Source organism: Protopterus annectens, chromosome 2.part2 (assembly GCF_019279795.1).
Source record: "Protopterus annectens isolate FY-2018-M chromosome 2.part2, PAN1.0, whole genome shotgun sequence".
Lineage (NCBI taxonomy): Eukaryota > Metazoa > Chordata > Ceratodontiformes > Protopteridae > Protopterus > Protopterus annectens.
The window spans coordinates 360,763,792-360,783,572 of NC_056730.1; positions in this window are offsets into that span (position 1 = coordinate 360,763,792).

Here is a 19,781-nt window from a genome sequence, read left to right on the forward strand (position 1 = left end):
TGGTTTTAAAATTTAACAAAAAAGATATGTTAAAGTTGAGCCATGCTCTGACACTGTACTTTTCAGGAAGAACATACCTGACTTAACACCTGGTTTACTTGAAATGGGCTCAAATTAAATGTGAAAAAGTATAGTAGAATTTCTTTTGGCAACCAGCCCCTACTTTCAAAATATATAATATATATATTACTTCACTGAAAATGAAAACATAGTCAGGGACATGTATACCTGGATTGACAGTTCCCTCTTTTTTGATCATCATGTGGTAACTGTAGTCAGAAAATCCTTCTATCTAGCACAACTAATAGCCAAGGATATAGCATCTAGATCTAAAGATGCATTGTTCCCTTATCTTTGGCTCTGATTGGACCAATTATATCGTACAGTGTTCCGTTCAAAATGTAACTCACTCTACATATAAAATAATTAGAAAAGCCAAAGAGGTTCCTAACAAAGAAGACTTCAAGTTAAAGACCCTGACCTACCAAGGGAGGCTAAAAACTCTATCCCTTTACTCAATATCTTACTGTCTTTTCAAGGGTAATCTGTGCCTCACTTACTAAGCCATCAGTGATCTTATTGTTCTTCATCTCGTATATCTCCACAGGTCATATAGTTTAGCATACACTGGAAACAGGGACCTAAATCTTTAGCAGCAGATACATAGAACAGGATGGAGAGATAGACAAATTACACACCACCTGCCCCATCTCTGGAATAAGATCCCCTGCATGTTAACCAGTACAGTACTTTATCATCCTTCAAACAAAACCTGGATGACTGGAGACCACCCACAAATTTACCCTGTGACAAAATGGTCTAGCCCTCCTTGTGAGGTATTAGCAAGGTGTTGATGGATGTGAGTCATAATTGCCTTGAAGTACCTCTGAATCCTATTAGTTATCTCATGATACATAGTTCTTGTCTCTTCCATTAATGCCAGGATTACTTGGAGTAGTATTTATGGCTAAGCAAATCAAAGGTAGAAGCTTAACTGTAGCAATTTTGGATTATTATCATATAAATAAAACTAGAAATTGGAAATCATTGCACATGGCACATTAAAACCTTTCTTGACAAGATGCAAAAGACATTCACTTAAAACTTTTCAATAAACTAAATATCCCATTCCCTTCAAAACAGCTGTAACAAATCTATATAAACTATTAGCAACATAGGACTATGTTGATTCCTGTGTTTCCCAATGTGTGTATAATATTTACACAGAGGCTGATTCCATGTAATATTATTTAACCCAATAATGCAAGTTTTTTTAAATATATACAGTTAAAACAATAATACCTTCTTTTGCAGATGATATGTTGATCTATCTGTCTGAACCTAAAAGGCCAGTAAATTCTTGATGGAAGTAATATATGAGTCCAGCCATACATCTATCTGCAAATTAAATATTGAAACAAATATGTTAATACCATTTAACCCTCTCTTTGATTTTGAGAACACTTTCACAAAAGGGAGCATGAACATCAACTACAGCTAATTTACATTTAACTAATGAGTTATTGACTTTCTAACATGCATGAAAAATTAACTGTTTTCAATTTACTTTTGCTTACATAATCTGTAAAAAACAGATCCTAATAAATTGATGAAAATGAACTTCAATACATCAGCTTTGTATGTGGTAATAGAAATTAATGTTTTACAATGAATTTTACTGCATAAATTAAGTCTTACAATATATTAATAATACATTTTAAGCAATGTTTAATACAAGCCTTACATAATTTATATGGAAAGACAAAATGTCTACATATATTTTGCAAAAATGTCTGATCTGTAATCAGCAGAGCATTTAAATGCCAGACTATAGGCAATGCAGTATTGTAAGTAGATTTTTAACAATATTTAGAGTTTCAGGATACATTAATAAGGCTAATAGATGGAATCCTTTCTGGAATGATATAATGCTAGCTTATATCTTCATGCTCAAAATGTACCCTAAAGTCTTCTTTTTTCTTACTCAGGTTTCAGACTTAATGTACTGAAAACACTATTTTCAGACCATGCCATTTGACATTATTCAGAAAGTTTAATCTATTCCAGGAATTCATTATTTGTCAGCTTATTTTAGCAATCCAGGCATCACCTTAAATGTATGACATGCTTGCTTCTTTTGAATTTAGAAATAGTTCAATGTGAAATACTTGGAATTTGATAATTAATGACATTCCACCCAACAAACACTAAATAAATGCAGTCTAAACCTCAGTTTATAATAAATTTATTACAGATTGCTTTTGACAGGGTCTTACCTTTTAAAACTCTGATTCTACTAAAAATAATAAATTATACATATGGCCTAACAGTTTCCACAAAACTTAGAACGTACATTCTTTGGGTCAAAAAAATATTGATAAGAAATTAAAGATATATAATTTATCATATGTCAGATTACTGGTTAGCATCCTAGATCATTAGCATCAATTTATAACTTGAGAAATATTTAAGAGCCTACCTATAAAAATATGCAGTTTGCAAGCAATCACAATGCATGCTGGATCCTATATTCCAGTTCAGTCAGTTATATAAATAAAAACAGGAATACATAAAGTACATTATGGTGGGGTATAAAGATGTTAAACTTCTTTGGAATACTTTAAGAAAGTATATGCAATTTGCATTGTTCATAGGACACCATATATTGTATCTTATGCAATGTTTATTAAACATTCCTCTTATCAACTTGCCTAAGTCTGTTGTGATTATTATACAGCATCTGACAGCTTTGATCAAACATCACTGTTTTCTTTTCTTGATGTTTCCGATCCACTTATTCCACTCATACATGGACTTCCGAAGATCCATAAAGACAGGGTTAACCCACCCCTTAGACCCATTGTGGCAGGAAGGGGTTGGTCAACAGAACCTTTTTCACTCTATATTGAGAGACATCTGAGACCAATAGTTGATGCCAATGATTTTGTCCTTAGAGACACTAAGCAATTTTTATTGGACCTGTATGACCATCTTAAAGGAGTACCAGGGGATCAGGGTTTCATTTTTGTAACCTTGAATGTCCACTCCCTATTTACGGTCATTCCTAATGATGTTGGAATTGAAATGGTAGGTAGTTATTTAAAGAGACAGTCGGATATTGTTGAAGGCAAGATTGATCTGTTAATGACATTTTTGGAAGTAGTCTTGGAATCTAATGTATTTTGCTTTGAAGGACAATGTTATTTACAGAAGGATGGCGTGGCTATGGGCACATCTTGTGCCAATAGCTACACCAACCTCTTCATGGCTGAATGGGAGTATAGATACATGCTCCGTTTTCTAAGTTTTGCTAAGTCAGTGTCATTTTATAGACGCTTTGTGGATGACCTGTTCCTGTTGTGGAGAGGTACATCAGATGAACTGGATGCCTTTGTCAATGAGATGAATCATTGTACTGGTTATCTTCATTTCAGCCATGAGGTTTCCACTACCAAGATACCATTTCTGGATATCTATATTGTAAAGCTGGCCAATGGTTCCATAAATACAGGGCTTTATAGGAACTCCTGTCATAAGAATACATTACTACATCGCCATAGTATGCATCCAGGCTATGTATATAATAATATCATCAAGGGGCAGGCAATGAGGATATCAAGGTATAATCCCACGGAATCAGGGTTCAAGAATGATTTGTTGGATTTAAATAAGAGGCTCTTAACACGTGGTTATAAAGATGGTGATGTAGCCAAGGGAATTGATGGGTTAGATATTTTGAGGTTAAGAACAGCGGCTCCTTACTTTTCAGGTCATACTGTGAATGGTACTGTGAATGGCAGTGTTGGTAATGATGCACAAGGTACCAGTGATATGAGGTATGACCAAGTGGCCTTTTCTATTTTCTATACCAAAGATGTCTGTCACATCAAGGATGTCATTAGGACACACTGGGATATTTTATCCGTAGATCCCGATGTTAAAGAAGCACTAGGGAGTGCCCCTAGATTTAGATATAAAAATAAAAAGAATTTCAAGAGGCTCCTTTGTGATAAAAAGGTGGTGATGAAAGAGGCAACATTAACATCTTTTGGCACCAGTAGGTGCGGGCATTGTAACTTTTGCCAGTTTATTGATAGTGATCCCACCTTTACATCTCATTAATTCATGTTTATATACCTTTAAAGTTAAAGGTAATTGTATGCCTAAGGACATGGTTTATTTGGTGACTTGTGGAGCCTGTCAAATCATTTTACATTGGGAAGACTAACAGAAGTCTAAGGGATAGGATGCGTGAGCATATGTATAGTATTAGAACGGCTTCCAAGGTCAATGCGTTAGCTAAACATGTTACAGAACAAGGTAGTTCCCACATGTTTAAGTTTAAGATCATAGAAGAGATCAGCGTAGGTAATCGTGGAGGTGATGTTAGAACATACACTGAAAGTAGAGAGACCACATGTATTATGAGGCTAAGGTCTGACTCCCATCCAGGTCTGAATGGGAAGGTGTCTATTAAACCCTTCCTTAAGATGAGAAGGTTAAGAATTTTTTGAAAGAGAATTTTTTGAAAGAGAATTTTATTGATATATTTTTTATAATAAGTTTTATTATATATATATATATTTCATTATACAGTTTTTAAGTTATGTCTATATATATATATATATATATATATATATATATATATATATATATACATTCTTGAAATAAATGAGTTATTATTAATTATATTGTTATAGATGTTTGAAATGTATTGTTCTTATTCATTTATTAACATATGATAAATTGATTGATTTTTTATTGATTAGTATAGTTTAATTAGTTTTAAACGTTTCTATTTACTAGGATTGTATAGTGCACTTCTTTTAGAACATTCTGTTATGCTCATTGGATAATATAATGGTGTTTTTCCTGCCAATGTCTGTATATAAACTGTCCAGCATTGTGTTTTTTAAGAGGGTCTGATGAAGCCGAAAGGTGAAAGCGCTAACCCATGTCTGCATTGTTATTTCATTAAATAAGTCATTTTAGAACTGAATGAGTCTGTGCTTTGCTGCTCTGAAGGACCAACGTTATCGTCTGTATATTTGACTATTTTGACTCGAATGAGCTGTTCACGTTTTACATTGCATTTTATTTGCTTGGGCTCTTGATGTTCTGAAGTTACCTTATGGACCTTTGGTATGTTTACCATGTGTCGCTCCATCCATTTTTGACTGTTTTTTTTTACTTTTGATCAAACACTGTTGTAAAATCTGGATTTTTTTCAGAATGATCAGTGAACAAGGTGGACTTTGTGGATGTGCATCAGCCTCCACCAGGTAATTATTCAGTCTTCCTCTAGCATGAATGCATTCCACATGGCAAGCAACTTCCTGTATTTAGGCAATAAAAAAATTACAGTTGCATAAGAGCATATACTACAACCACATTTCTGTAGTAACTAACTATGCCTAGTTTATATACATTTAGTAAGAAAGCATATATTGAAGATTTTAAAAATTATATTGTTTCCTAAGAAGTATGTCATTAGTTTTTATAACCACCCAGATTGTTGTACATATGCATACAAACATTTTAATTAAAGTAATCTTTCAATTGTTAATATCATGATTCAATCTGATATTGTTACTGTATCTACCTTGCTTTCATAATAGTCTTCCAAACATGGAAATTGTATAGGGCTCTTCCCTCTGGACATTTAGTCTTCCTTTAGGGATAATATTTGCTCCACTATAACTTTGTTTAGAGACAATATTGAGGACCCACGCTCTGCAAAGTTTAATTATCTCAGTTCTCAAAGTATCTCTTTCCTAGAAACACTACTGATTGTGTCATCCCTGGTTGTTCACCTTCCCAAAACTTTGGCATATTAGTCTTGTATGAATGTTTACAATTCCTTTCCATCTCCCCCAAGAATAACTCAGAATCTCAGGTAAGATATGTCATCAACTCCTTTGGCCTGCATTCTTTCCATTAGCTTGATATTTGTAATGTTTCTTTAGCTGGTAAATCTATGGGTCTTATGCAGTTTGTACCTTAAAAGTCACTCTGCCTCTGCTTATATCTATCCAGCATTTCCTTTACTGTGCACAAATTTCCAGGCATCAGTAATATAGCTGAAGTAGGAGTTTGCTTTTCCACCTTCTGGTCATTAGCAATTAAGCTGGTGAAAGGGGTTCTGCAATATAGTATTCCTGTATTCTAAAACTGCAAGATGATAGTCCTCATAACATTTGATATAGCTCTTCCACTTGTCCATTAGACTAGATATAGTGTGGACCAGTAATTACTTATCTGAATATCCCCTGTATCCACAAATCTTCTGAATTCCTATGTCTTTTAATACAGACAATTGCCATATAAACAATACTAATTACACCCTATTTAAAGAATATATACTTTAATATTTAAATATTCACAGTTGCAACTGTTCTGCCAGTTTATTTCAGGGTACTTGAAATAAAAATCTAAACATACAGCACATATAGCTTCCTTGAAATTAAATCATTTTGTGCCAACCTAACATAGATTTCTTGGGGGCAGGGAAAGCTAACAATTTGTTTCCTTTGGATTGTTGTTATGGTATAAACAACAAATGGCACAACTCTATACTACTTGCTTCATCTAATTTGACATTCTTATCCTATACATTAAAGGTCTTGCTCTTTTTCCACTTTACTATTCTCAGATGTGATACATGCATCCACTCAAATATCTGTCCTCGTAACTAATTGGGAAATACTGTTTTGGCAGATTTGAACTTTAAATCCTGAACACAAATTACTTCTTCTTTGACAGAAAAAGAAGAAGACTGAATTTCTTTCCTTATTGATGATTACGTCATTGGAATTATTTTACATTTTTCTTCTGTCATTGGTAATTGTGGTATTACCCACAGAATATTTTTCAGTCATATTCTAATAAATATGCTATAAACAACATATCTGCTATATGTAATGCCTTATCTTGTTTGTATTTCATTTTCACATCGCACTTCTGTAGATTATCATCCTCAGCAAACTCAGAGGCAACTTTTATAAATTTTCTGATTATGGTTTGCAAAAATGTATGGTTAGTTGCTACCTGAATTTACTTAAAAAGACACATGGACTATTCCTATTGCTTCTTTTAGTGTCTGATTTCTCATTTGTAAAAGATTTTGAACCATGTCAACTGATTTATTTTTAAGTAAGAACATGTCTCCTTGTAAGAACACATCTCCTAATATATTTTGCAATACAAGGTATTCACATCATAATACTTTAACACAGGTGCATCTGTAATTAGATTCTTAATGATTTCCAATGTGCATATTTATTTTTTCTCAGAATTACTTATCTTTCGATTGCAAATAATATCTGCTATTTTATTCCTGAGCTGAGCTCGAAATATATCCTTTCATAGGACAGTGCTGTGCTCCCATTAAAAATGTTTACATTTAACTTGAAATTTTGCCATCTTAATCTGTTTGACATCAATACAAAGTTATTGTGCTGTCCTTCTTTTACCAGACCCATGCAACATATCATCAGTTATTTGCAATATATTCTAAGCCATCACTTACCTATGCAACAGCTATGTGAAATACTTTTGGTGATTGTATTATACATTTATTGGCATTCAGTTTTAGTCCACTAACATGGAAATTTAAAGAACTGATGCCTACTGAATGATATATTAAATAAGCACAGTTTGAACTTTATTTATTTACCTTTTTCTGCTACAATCCCTGGTTTACATCAACTGTTGAAAATACTTCTGCATTTGATTGCTACCACATTTTTATATGAAATTAATGAGCAATGCTTTCTTTTCATCACCTTATTTAAACCCTGATGTGTTGTGCAAATGTGAATCACATTTTTTTAACAGTGATTTTATCATTTATACACTCTATGGCTAATTCCTTTGTAATGATACCCATTCACTTTACTACCACTTCCCTTTTACTCCTAATAAATACTGATACTTTCCCTGGAGCTTGGTATCACTGGCACAATGCCAAGATGTATTTAAGTTTGAAAATAAACAGCAAAATCCTAAAAGATGACATTATATGACTGTTTTTTTTTTCCCTTGGTTGTCTCTGTGACATTCATTATATTCTATAATTGTTATACTTTATTTAATCTTAATAATGAATGCTTCTTTTTGACACACAACTGTGACAGCATTTACAAATTCTGCAAATGAAGGTGCAAATCTCATTTGCCAGTTGCTTATAATTAATTTCCTAGTCATAGTTAAAAAGATCCAGAGAAGTGCAAATTGAACCCTGGTTACAACTGAGTGATGCTACGTGAATTTATACAGGAATACGTTCGCTAGTTTTTTCAGCAGTGTGAACTTATTTTACCAATCTTAGTTTTCACAAGTGAAAATAACCAACGATTATAGGAGAATTTACTCTTCAAGTGTTATAATTTGAAACATAATTCTGTACTTCCTAGTTTTAGATTCACATTCCAGTAGTGTTTGACCTAATGGCTTTACCAGGTGTCCTAAAAATGTTAAAAAATGGTTCACAACTTTTTTTTCTTTATATTTTACCCTACGTCTCCAGAGTTATCCTTGGACAACAATGATTTTAAATTCTATACCCATATCCAGCTTAAATTCAGCATTTCACTAATTAATTTGCAGCACTTTTGCCAACAGTATGATTTGCAGTCTTATCTCATTATTTCAGATGAATTTGCTGCGTTAATTATTTAAAATTCAGTAGTACCAAGAAGCACCACCTGTCATATTTTTTTACATCAGCAGATAAATTGTACTGATCGTGATTCCTTTCATTTTTATCGTCTTTGCAAAATAGTTCTTTTGAACATAAATTCTAAAACGTGATGATAGAAATGGTAGTGGTTCTTCTGCTATTTATAGCCAGAACTAATATATAAAGTAAACTTTTACTGTAGCCTACTGCTTCTGCGCCTCGTCAGTACTGTTGCAACGCCTTCTCATAGGTCCGTAGGTACTTACTAAGCTATTGGTCTGTGAGGATCTTTAGAAGCCAAGCCATACAGTACTATGATATTGTTAACGCCTATGTTTTAAGAGCAAATAACCTGGAGATGAGCACAACATTTACATGTTGCTCCTATCTATTGCAGTCAAGGACACTGCACCAGGGATGAATTTGTGATCACCTATCAATTCATCCAGATTACATTTGAATAGTATAACAAAAGTACTTTGCTTTAAGTGGGGAGGAAGACAATGCCAAAGAAATGGTATTCTCTTTGATATATATCTATCTCTACAACATGTTTAGATCTCTTTATCTGGTGTTATGCTCAACTGGGTTTGTGAATATGCAGTAGGTCTGACAAGACAGGGTTTGGTCTGGCTGCGAACATAATTAATATTGCTTCTCAGTATCTTATATGACACCAAGACGAGGGACAAGGCTTTGAGAAGGACGGCTTACTTTTTTTGATTTAGGCCTTTGTAAGAAAGTGTTTTGGGTGGCCAAATATTTGGACTGGTACTTATCAAAGGGTGCATGATACTCAATGATCAGCCTGATGAATGTGGAATACAGTGAAATGATCACATCCCTGGATCTGGATGCCTTACCCTTAGTAATAAACCATTCAATGAAAAGGCACTTTCTTAGAATGAAAAATACATAATGATCAATGAACAGTTCGCTGTCTACATAGTTTCCCAGCTCCCTAACTACTGGAACAATTTCAGGGGTATGTCATCAATGTGATAGTTACGAGGGACCTCTTGCTTGTTGAAAGATATTATTATGCATTTCTTGGCATTCAGTTTTAGCCCACAGTTTTGACATCAGCTACTGGTTAGGGAATGGCCCTCTTGAAAGATCTTGGGTGTCCTCCAGGAAGTGTATGATGACACCAAGTTTGCAGTCATTTACAGACTTTATCAGCCATGCACCCTTACCAGTTGCTTTAATCTCTAAGAAGTAAATGCCAAAGAAGAGTAGCCCAAAGTCTAAACACTGGGGGACAATGCTAATGACAGGTTTTTTGGAGGAGGTAGAACAGCCCACCCTAATTTCCCGGGTTCTGTTTGTAACACAATTTGCTATCAAATGAGTTACATAGGGATTAATATTTACATAGGTTAATTTATTGATGATATCTAAATGTGGAATGGCGTCAACTGTCTTTACAAGGTCTAGGTATGCAGTGTGTAGTGATTTCCCTCATCTATTCCTTCAGTTATCTTCTAAAAGAAGTTAACCAGGTTAAGAAGGCAGAATCCACCCTTAAAAATTCAAGCTGGCTTTGAGCAAGCATTTGTAGGTTATCAGCATCCTTATTTATCACTTCCACAAAGATCCTTTCCATAGTCTTACAGATGAGGCTGGTCAGACTTAGGGGCCCATTTATGCTCCACACCCATGCACAAAGCTTGTCTGGAGGTTGACTTTGAATGGCCCCTGTGTGTGTGTGGGGGGGGGCTATGACAGGTCCTGTTATCCAGCCCCATAGAAGCAGTTTTTAGCCTTGGATAATGACTTTAAGACTTGTCCCTGGAAGATTTGGGAGGGGGATGTAGGTGCAGGTAGAAATTTAATAATATAAGAGGGGAGATGGGGTAAAGTTCGAGACAAATTTATCTGCTAGTAGTTTGTCTACGTCCTCTGGGTTCATGTATGTGTATCATTTGCTGTTAGCTTTACTCAGTGCCTGGCATTGTTTCTAAGGTTTCTAACATAGTTAAAAAAGGCTTTGTGGCTGTCTTTTGACTGTGTGGTATTTTTGTGCCTCACACCTGGCCTTGGTTGATTTGATCAGGATCTGGAGTTCCCTGTTAAGTTCAGCAAGAGTTGTTTTTTGTTTGTTTGGGGTTTTTTTTTTTTTTTTTTTTTTTTACATTTTGGGAGTTAAATGAATTTTTACTTGCAATTATTTTTTCTATGATTTTTAGGATCTGTTTATATTTGGGCTCCACCAGTGAGGTTTATTTTGAATTTAATGTTGTATTTACTTCAGAGGAGCAAAGATGCATGTATGCATCTTTTCATAAGTGCATGGAATTTCGCAGTAAAGGATTTTGCGTAAGCAGAGTCATCACTAAGTTGAAGGTAGATGTTAAATTTAGCCATGAGATAGAAAGGCGACCTTAGTACAGCCCCCAGGAATCATTTCCATCAGTCTCTAACCAAACTACTTATACCTACCTCTCATTCCTTAGTCTCTTTAATATTACATCTAAGCCTAGACAACTTCCCAACTGCCTCTTAGTTATCCCTTTACTTTAGTATCCATACCAACATCTGTATTCTAAACTCTTATGATTATGATTATGATGATTTATCATCTTTCCATTCATAATTCCAGTCAGAATACCTAGCATAATACCCGATCTTTCTAGCCTAACCATATTGACAAGATCTTTATATGTACTTAAAATGAAAACACCACATAAACTGGCAAAAATAAACAAATACATTCATTTAATAATTTCATCCACAGTAAAATGACTACTTTAAAACGAAGAAAACAATACTCACACTGCTTTTATAATCAGCTTACTGTCACATGAGAAACTCCCAAATTAATCAGCTACACTTTAAAAATATAATTTAGAAAAAGTTTAACACATTAAATAGAATAATAAATGTACCACATATTTATTAAATAACTTATTTAAATTTCTTTAACCTTCTAGATTAAAAAAAATAGTCATTTTGTTTGAGCCTGGCAACTTACCTTCCTGCACTCTGAACAAGAAAAAATGCTGCATGTGTATAGAACTCCAGCATCCGCCATCAACCTTCTCATATCTTGGCCTTTACGCTAGCTCTTAATACCCTTTTCACTTTTCAGAAAAACTCTTAACACAACTCTTGCCTCTTCCTCTTCTTTGTATTGGGACTCATAGGGGTTACAAGGCAACTTAGTCACAAGACCATTTCTACCTTGTCAGTACCCACCCTTAGGCCTTGCCTTTCATTTCAAGGAGGGCCAGGCCAGTCATGGCAGAATTGTTTCCAATTCAGACAGTGTATCACACTGCTTAACTTGAGAAAGATTTTCTTCTGAAAAAGGGGTAGAGCCCACATGACAAATCTCTCCCTTTTCTTAGCCTTTTTTATTTTTTGGAGTATATTTAGATCATTGGCTCAGGTGTTAGCTGGACTGTTTAATTTATTTGAGTTTTAAGAGTTCTGGAATTTATGGATCCCTTATACTCCTTTACGTGAGACACACATTTCCCCTAAGGATTCTATAAGAAACTGAATAAAAGCATATAGCTTCCAGTTTGCCTTTGTCACTCTGATATTTTAGGCTCCTGATGTTTTAGTTACAAACTTCTGGGGTCTTTATAACTGTTTGATATGCTTAGTGAGGTATATCCCAAAAGAGAAATTATACTCAGTAATGGATCTAATTACAGCTGATTGCAAGAGGTGAGAACTTCTTTATTTCAATTTTTTATGTTTTTTTTTTTTTTTTTTTTAAGAACAACAAAACATAATGAACAATTAACACCAACATATAGGCAAAGTCCATAATGAGTTGTACAAATTCCAATAAAACATATAATGGTATATTAATATTTGTCTAATAAGTTCATTCATTTTATCCAAGAGTTATAAGAGGAAGCAATACTAGTGGTTCTCATCTTGATTGCAGAAATTTCTCTTTTAGAGACCATATTTACCGTATTGGTAAATTCAGAACTTGTATGAGTCCCGATACAAAAAAGAGAAAGAAGCAAGAGTTGTGTTAAGGGTTTGTCTGAAGAGTGAAAAGGCTATTAAGATTTAGCATAATGGCCGAGAGATGAGAAGGTTGATGGCGGATGCTGGAATTCTATACATATGCAGCATTTTGTCTTGTTCAGAGTACAGGAAGGTAAGTTGCCAGGCTCAAACAAAATGATTATTTTTTTTTAATATGGAAGGTTGAAGAATTTTAAAAAAGTTATTTAATAAATATGTGGTACATTCATTATTATATTTAATGTGTGAAACCTTTTTAAAATGGTATTTTTTCAGGGCCAGCAGCCTTCCTGGGGTTCACACTTCAGGAAAAGGAAAACGAAGCACCCAGAGCTCAGGATAAATAGCGAGAGTGTGGAGAGGATTAAGAGTATGAAATTCGCGGGTGTACACATATCAGAGGATCTCACGTGGTCAGGAAACACCAGCCAACTGGTCAAGAAAGAGCACCAATGCCTCCACTTTTTAAGAAGTCTGGAAAAAGCTAAGCTTTCCCCGCATACTATCCCCGCTTTCTATAGAGGCGTAATAGAGAGCATCATCACCTGCACCTTTACAGTGTGGTTTGGAAGCTACACAGTTAAAGAAAGGAAGGTGCTACAAAGAGTGGTGAGGGTTGCACAGAAGGTAACAGGTTTCTGTCTTCCATTGATACAACATCTTTATTCTACAAGAAGCATCCGAAAGGCCACCAAAATAATACAGGACAACATTCATCCTGCACATGGATTGTTTAAGCATCTGGCATCAGGCAGGAGGTATCACAGCATCTGCTGCAGGACTACAAGATTCAGTAACAGTTTCTGCCCTATAGTGATTAGATTTCTGAACTCAGGCACTAGTCCCAGAGATGTGGAAACATAATAAATCAATTTTTATTTATTTGTGTAATATATACTTACATATATTTCAAGTAAGTGCAATATTTATTTATAATATTCGTAGTCAGTAATTATTTAACCCACTCAAGTGCAATATTAGACAAATAAATTAGAAGTTTTTCAATCTACAGTGTGTTTTGTATTACTTTAAATAGGGGTAGTTGATTTAACTCAGGGGAGGGTATTTTTTTCGCATATGAATGTTGGTAAATGTGTCTGCTCTTTCTTGTATGTATTAGGAGTAGTACTGTATTTGTTAGTTATGTTTATTCCTCTACTTGTTTGTGTTGTTTCACTTTCCTTTGTAATCTGAAGAATTGAGCTGATGCCCGAAATTTTGTTTAGGCTAAATGTGTATGGTTCTAAATGACAATAAAGTTTACTTTGACTTTGATATGGAAAAATACTTTTTAGCTTGAGATGTGCATGATAAAATGATTTCATAATCACCATTGCAACTTGATGGCCAAATGACAGAGAGCTGTCCAACCTATGTGCCCAGGTCTCTCACAATATTTTAATTTTGAAAATGGTGCATTATCTATGCTGTAGGCTGGAGCTAGGTGATCCTTACCACAAGTTACAATGTTGCACTTTTTGGCATTGACTTAATCTCATTTTTAGTAAACAAGCTATTGACAACTGTAAGCGCAAGCTGGAGAACATGCATGATAGAGGGGGACTTGATGATAACTCTCAGTTTACCATCATCCACAAACTTTGTTAACCAAAATTTTTGTTTGATAAGTGGAGATCTGAGAAGTTGATGTTAAACAGCAGAGGTTCCAGCACAGATCTTTGTGGACCTCCACTGGTCACTCCCATGCTGTCAAGGGATGTACCTCCTACTCATATAGTCTGGTCCTGTCTCTAACCAGCTGATTATCCACTTGCCATGTATGGTTCAATTTGGAGCTCATTCAGCTTGCTCATTATATTTGCAGTTTATATGGTATATAATGCTCAGGCTTTGTCAGGCTAGGTCAGGGTACACTGTGTGAACTGCATGCCCATTGTCCATACTTTGTTAACTCTCTCAAAGAAGATTACCAGATTCATAAGGCAGGATCTACCCTTGAGAAACCCAAACTGCTAGGGCTCAAATCTTTTAAGATTTTTGATGTTGTAATCAGTTAGGTCAGTTATTGCATTCCATGACTTTGCGTATAAGACTTGTTAGACTGATGGATCTGTAATTCCTAGTGTCTTTGATGAGGCCACCCTTGTGGAGTGGCATCATCGCAGGTGTTCACTACTCCTATGGGACAATGCCAGTTGCTGGATTCATATTGAAGAAGGTGAGAAATGGGTCTACCAGTACATGTTTAGTGCTATTAATGAGACAACTACATATTTTATTTACCAAGGATGAGATATTCTTTATTTTGCAGAGTACTTTCATTGCGTGATCTCTTATGATATTTGGTGGATTGATTCCATCAGGATAAGTGTGCTTGAAATAGATGTCTCTTTGGTGAAGTTGCCACTGAATTTAATAATCAGTATGTTGGCAATATCCACTGGACTAGAATAGATGTTACCCTTACACATAAGCTCAGAGCAATGATAGGCATTGTTTCTTATTGTCCTGACATAACTGAAGAAGGATTGGTAGTTGTCTTTTTTTTCTGTAGCTAGTTTGAGCTCATAAGATGCCTTGTTTTCTGTGTTCTTTTATTTCATTATTTAGTTTTACCTAGTTGTTTGATGTTTCCTTAATGTGGGAGTCATTTGTTATACAATATAGATTAAGTAGTGTCTTCATTTAATCACATGTTTTTTATGTCTTATGACCTCGCAATGGTTTCTTTTTAGATCTCCCCATTTAATGGGATATAATTGGGACTGCCAAATTAATACATTTGCCCATGTGCAAGTAAAACTTTTCTGAATAGCTTTTGGCAGTATTAACATTTTGGTTTAGAGATATCATCATAGAATATCCAGCAATGAAGGACATCACTTCATATTTAGGGCAATATAGAATGTTAAATTGAACAATAGGGGAGGAGACATAAAAAATATCACTGAATGTGAAGAAACTAGGTGGATAGTGGAGCTCTTGGCTCACAGACATCCGAGGCTCAATGAGGTCGTCCCAATGAAACCCACCCTTAGAAATCGGCGGGTCCAATACTGAATCGTGATTGGCTGCCATTTGGTTTAAAGTTTTGTGTATCAAATGTATTAGTCCATCTGATGAAGGGCAGGAGCCCGAAAGCACTCATCTTTACATGCATTGATTTGTTTTAAACTTTTATTGTGCCATTGAACAGTCTCTTTTAGTGGTGGTCTGCTGCAGTTTTTCTCTTTACTGTGGATTGCTGTGCTTGGTAGTTTGACCTTTGGTGAGGTCTCTCTACTATTTTCGTTTGGATTTTCTGTGTATTTTGAAACCTTGCAGAATATGGAGGATACTTTTTACATGAATAAGGAGAAGGAAGGTGCACTGAGGGTTTCCTCATCCACTTGGGCCGAAAGAGCTAGAATGAATATGGTTATGGCAGGTAGTCCGCTGTTGAACTTGGATTTACATGTTGTTACTGAGCGGCGAGTTGTGGGGCCTGTAAGTACAGCAATAGACTTTAATTTTGATGAGACCTTGAAAGAATTTGTTAACAAAAGTTAACAAGTTGAAATGGCTGCAATGACAAAGAAATCATTTTGAGGCTTGTCTAAAGTTTGGGATTGTACCAAGGGGCATAAGGGGATTTTGTATGCCCACTCAAGGGGAACATTACCCAGAACTTTTAGCGAAGTGGCAGCAAATAAATATCAACACTGGCTTTTCATATATGAAGTTACTACTAGAAGAATTTTTTGCCCCCGAGGAAGAGCAGTTGAATAAGGAGATGGAGTTATTGCAGCATAAATTGGAGATGGAGTTCAAAGAGGAAAAATATACAAAATGACTAGATGAGGCATACTGCACCTTCTCTACCACAGACCAGAGGATGCAACAACTTAAAGCAAAAAACTACAGAGAGACTGCAATGACTTTATGTCAGGTCAAATTTTTGTTTGGCCAAGGGACAATACTAAGAATGTTGATGTGGTTAATACAACATCCACGACATCCGTGGATCTCCCGGGAGGCCGGTTAAGTCATGGAGAGGGGGGTGGAACAACAATAACGTCTCCAGGTTAACTACCAATGAGAGGGGACATCAGATGATGGCATGGACATGCCCAATGATGAGGGAGAGAGAGCCTGATACAATGGATAAGCCGAGAGAAGTTTTGAATGCTTTGGAGAGCAATAACAAAGAAAGGGACAATAGTAACAATAATGTAACATCACCAACATTAACTACAGAGGGAGGTGTTACATCTGTAGCCTCCAATGCTGATCTGGTGCACCCTTTCACTGGTGAAGATACTGGTAACAGGGAACTGAATTTGGGGGCTAGACCCAAGGCCCCAATCATAGAAAAGAGTAGTGAGGGTTTGTTTTGCACATTTACCAGCTCCAGTCAAAAAGAAGGGAAAACAGAAATGCCCGCACAGCGAGGGCAGGGGAGTGAAGAAGAGAATCTCACAGTGACTGCTGACTGTATTGTTTTTAATTTGTCTGTTTATGTTCTTTCAAAAGATGAACTTTTTGTTTTAAATAAGGGAGTAACATTTGTGCCCAGTAGGGATAGCAATTTTAGTGAGGTCATTATGGACATCATGTTGTTTGGTAGAAACGTTATGTTGAGGGAAATGTATGCCAATGACAGTTAATCACGGCAGTTTGCATTGAGACAACCTAGTTGTTTTGTTCCACTCTTCAGTTCGACTATGCAGACTTTCATTAAAATATGTGCACAAGAGGTTATGCTATATTTACAGGACACTAGCAATAGGAAGTTTTATAATTTAACTATATAGCAAAGGCAAGCACTTGATCTGCAGAGAAATACAAACTTGATTATAAAACAGGCAGATAAAGGGGGAGCAGTGGTTGTCATGAATAGAAGTACATATTATGATAAACTTGAAGAACTATTATCCGATATAACTACATTTATTCAAATTTCACCTATTGTTGTTAACAGTTTAATTAGGGAAGTTCAGGATAAACTGAAATACATGGAAGCCATAGGTTTAATGGATAAAGAACTATTGGAATTTCTATGGATAGAACACCCTGTCCTCCCAATATTCAGAGCTCTGCCTAAAGTACATAAGGATCTGCAGAACCCCCCCCCCCTTAGACCTATTGTCTCTGGGAGGGGGTGGATTACAAACAACATCTCCATATGGTTGGAATATGCACCTAGACCCCATTTAGTGGTGTTGGAATAGATACTTAGAGATACAGGGCATTTCCTTGCCTCCCTACAAGAACATATGAATGGGGGGGGGGCAGAGCAGGATATATCATGGTAACTCTTGATGTTAAAAATGTGTTTACAGTTATAAGTAATGATTATGGGATAAAAGCTGTTTCTAGTTTATTGAGAGATTTGCACTTGATGCAAGGACAGAAATTGGAGTTGTTGACCAACCTATTGGATTTGGTATTAGAATATAATGTGTTCATTTGTGCGAACAATATGTACAGGCAAGCACAGGGGGTAGCTATGGGCACCCCCTGTGCCAATACTTATGCAAACTTAGTTCTATCCTTTTGGGAAAGACACTTTGTAATGGGGTCGTATAATGCCTGGAGAGGCAAAGTATGTCTGTATAGGTGCTTTGTGGATGACATTTTTATGTTGTGGAAGGGGGATGAAAGAGAGTTAAAAGAATTCATACTCTATTTGGAGACGACCACTACATTCCTTAAATTTTTGGTTAGTTTTTCAAGAACTATGATAGATTTCCTAGATGTTAGAATAATACAGGATGAAGAGTGTTTTAAAACAAACATTATACAGAAATGAGTGCTGGAAAACAGTATACTAGTGTATGACAGCATGCACCCGAGATTCACATTTAAAAACATCATTATGGGTCAGTTGGGCAGGGTATCCAGGATCTGTACAGAAGAGCATGATTTTGAGATGGAAGTGAAAAATTTGGAGAAGTTCTTTTTAGAAAGGGGTTTATAATAATGAGCAAATACACAATGTTACATGGTCCAGGATGGACCATAGGAGGGACATAATGTGTCCATGGTTAAAAAGAAATAGCAATAACAATGATTTTTGTTCCAGAAATAGATTGAAGGTCAGGGGAAAAGAAGTTAGATTAATGTTTACCTACAGTGGTAGCATTCGTGGGATATGTGATATTATCAGGCATAATTGGGGGATTCTTATGAATGATGACAAATTGAGAGAGATAGTGAGGGATCAGCCGAATTTTGGTTTTAGAAGGAACAAAAATTTGAAGGACATGTTGAGCCATGAAGGGAAAGAGAGGCAAAGACAAATTATATACAAGGAGGGGACCAGACCCTGAGGTTCCTGCAAGGCTTGCAGACATATAAGTAAAGAAGAAGAATTTAAACATCCCATTACAGGTAGGATTTATCATTTTGGTGCTAAGGCCAACTGTAGGACAAGAAATATTGTCTATTTAGCATGTTGTCAAGCCTGCACAAGTTATTATGTAGGTAAAACGAATTGTATGTTTAAAGTTAGGATTCTTCAGCATTTATCGTCTATAAGGAACAAGAATGAGCATAATGCTTTATTTAGACATATATCCAGCAATGAAGGACATCACTTCACATTTAGGGCAATATGGAATGTTAAATTGAACAATAGGGGAGGAGACATAAAAAATATCACTGAATGTGAAGAAACTAGGTGGATAGTGGAGCTCTTGGTTCACAGGCATACAGGACTCAATGAGGTTGTCCTAATGAAACTCACCCTTAGAAATCAGCGGGTCCAATACTGAATCGTGATTGGCTGTCATTTGGTTTAAAGTTTTGTGTATCAAATGCATTAGTTCATCTGCTGAAGGGCAGGAGTCCGAAAGTGCTCATCTTTACATTGTATTGATTTGTTTTAAACCTTTATTGTGCTATTAAATGGTCACTTTTAGTGGTGGTCTGCTGCAGTTTTTCTTTTTACTATCATCATAGAACTCTATGAGCTTTGTAGTTTTTTAAGTTTTTGAACTCTGATTTGTTTCTAGTGATTTGAAGATAATGATGAAGAAGGTTACTACTCTGTGGTCTGAACTGACCAATGATGGGGATACCTTCAAGATGGTACATACCAATGGTAAGTTTGTTAAGACCAGGTCAGGTATATTTGTTTTATAGTAGGTTTCTTACCAATCTTGTCCAG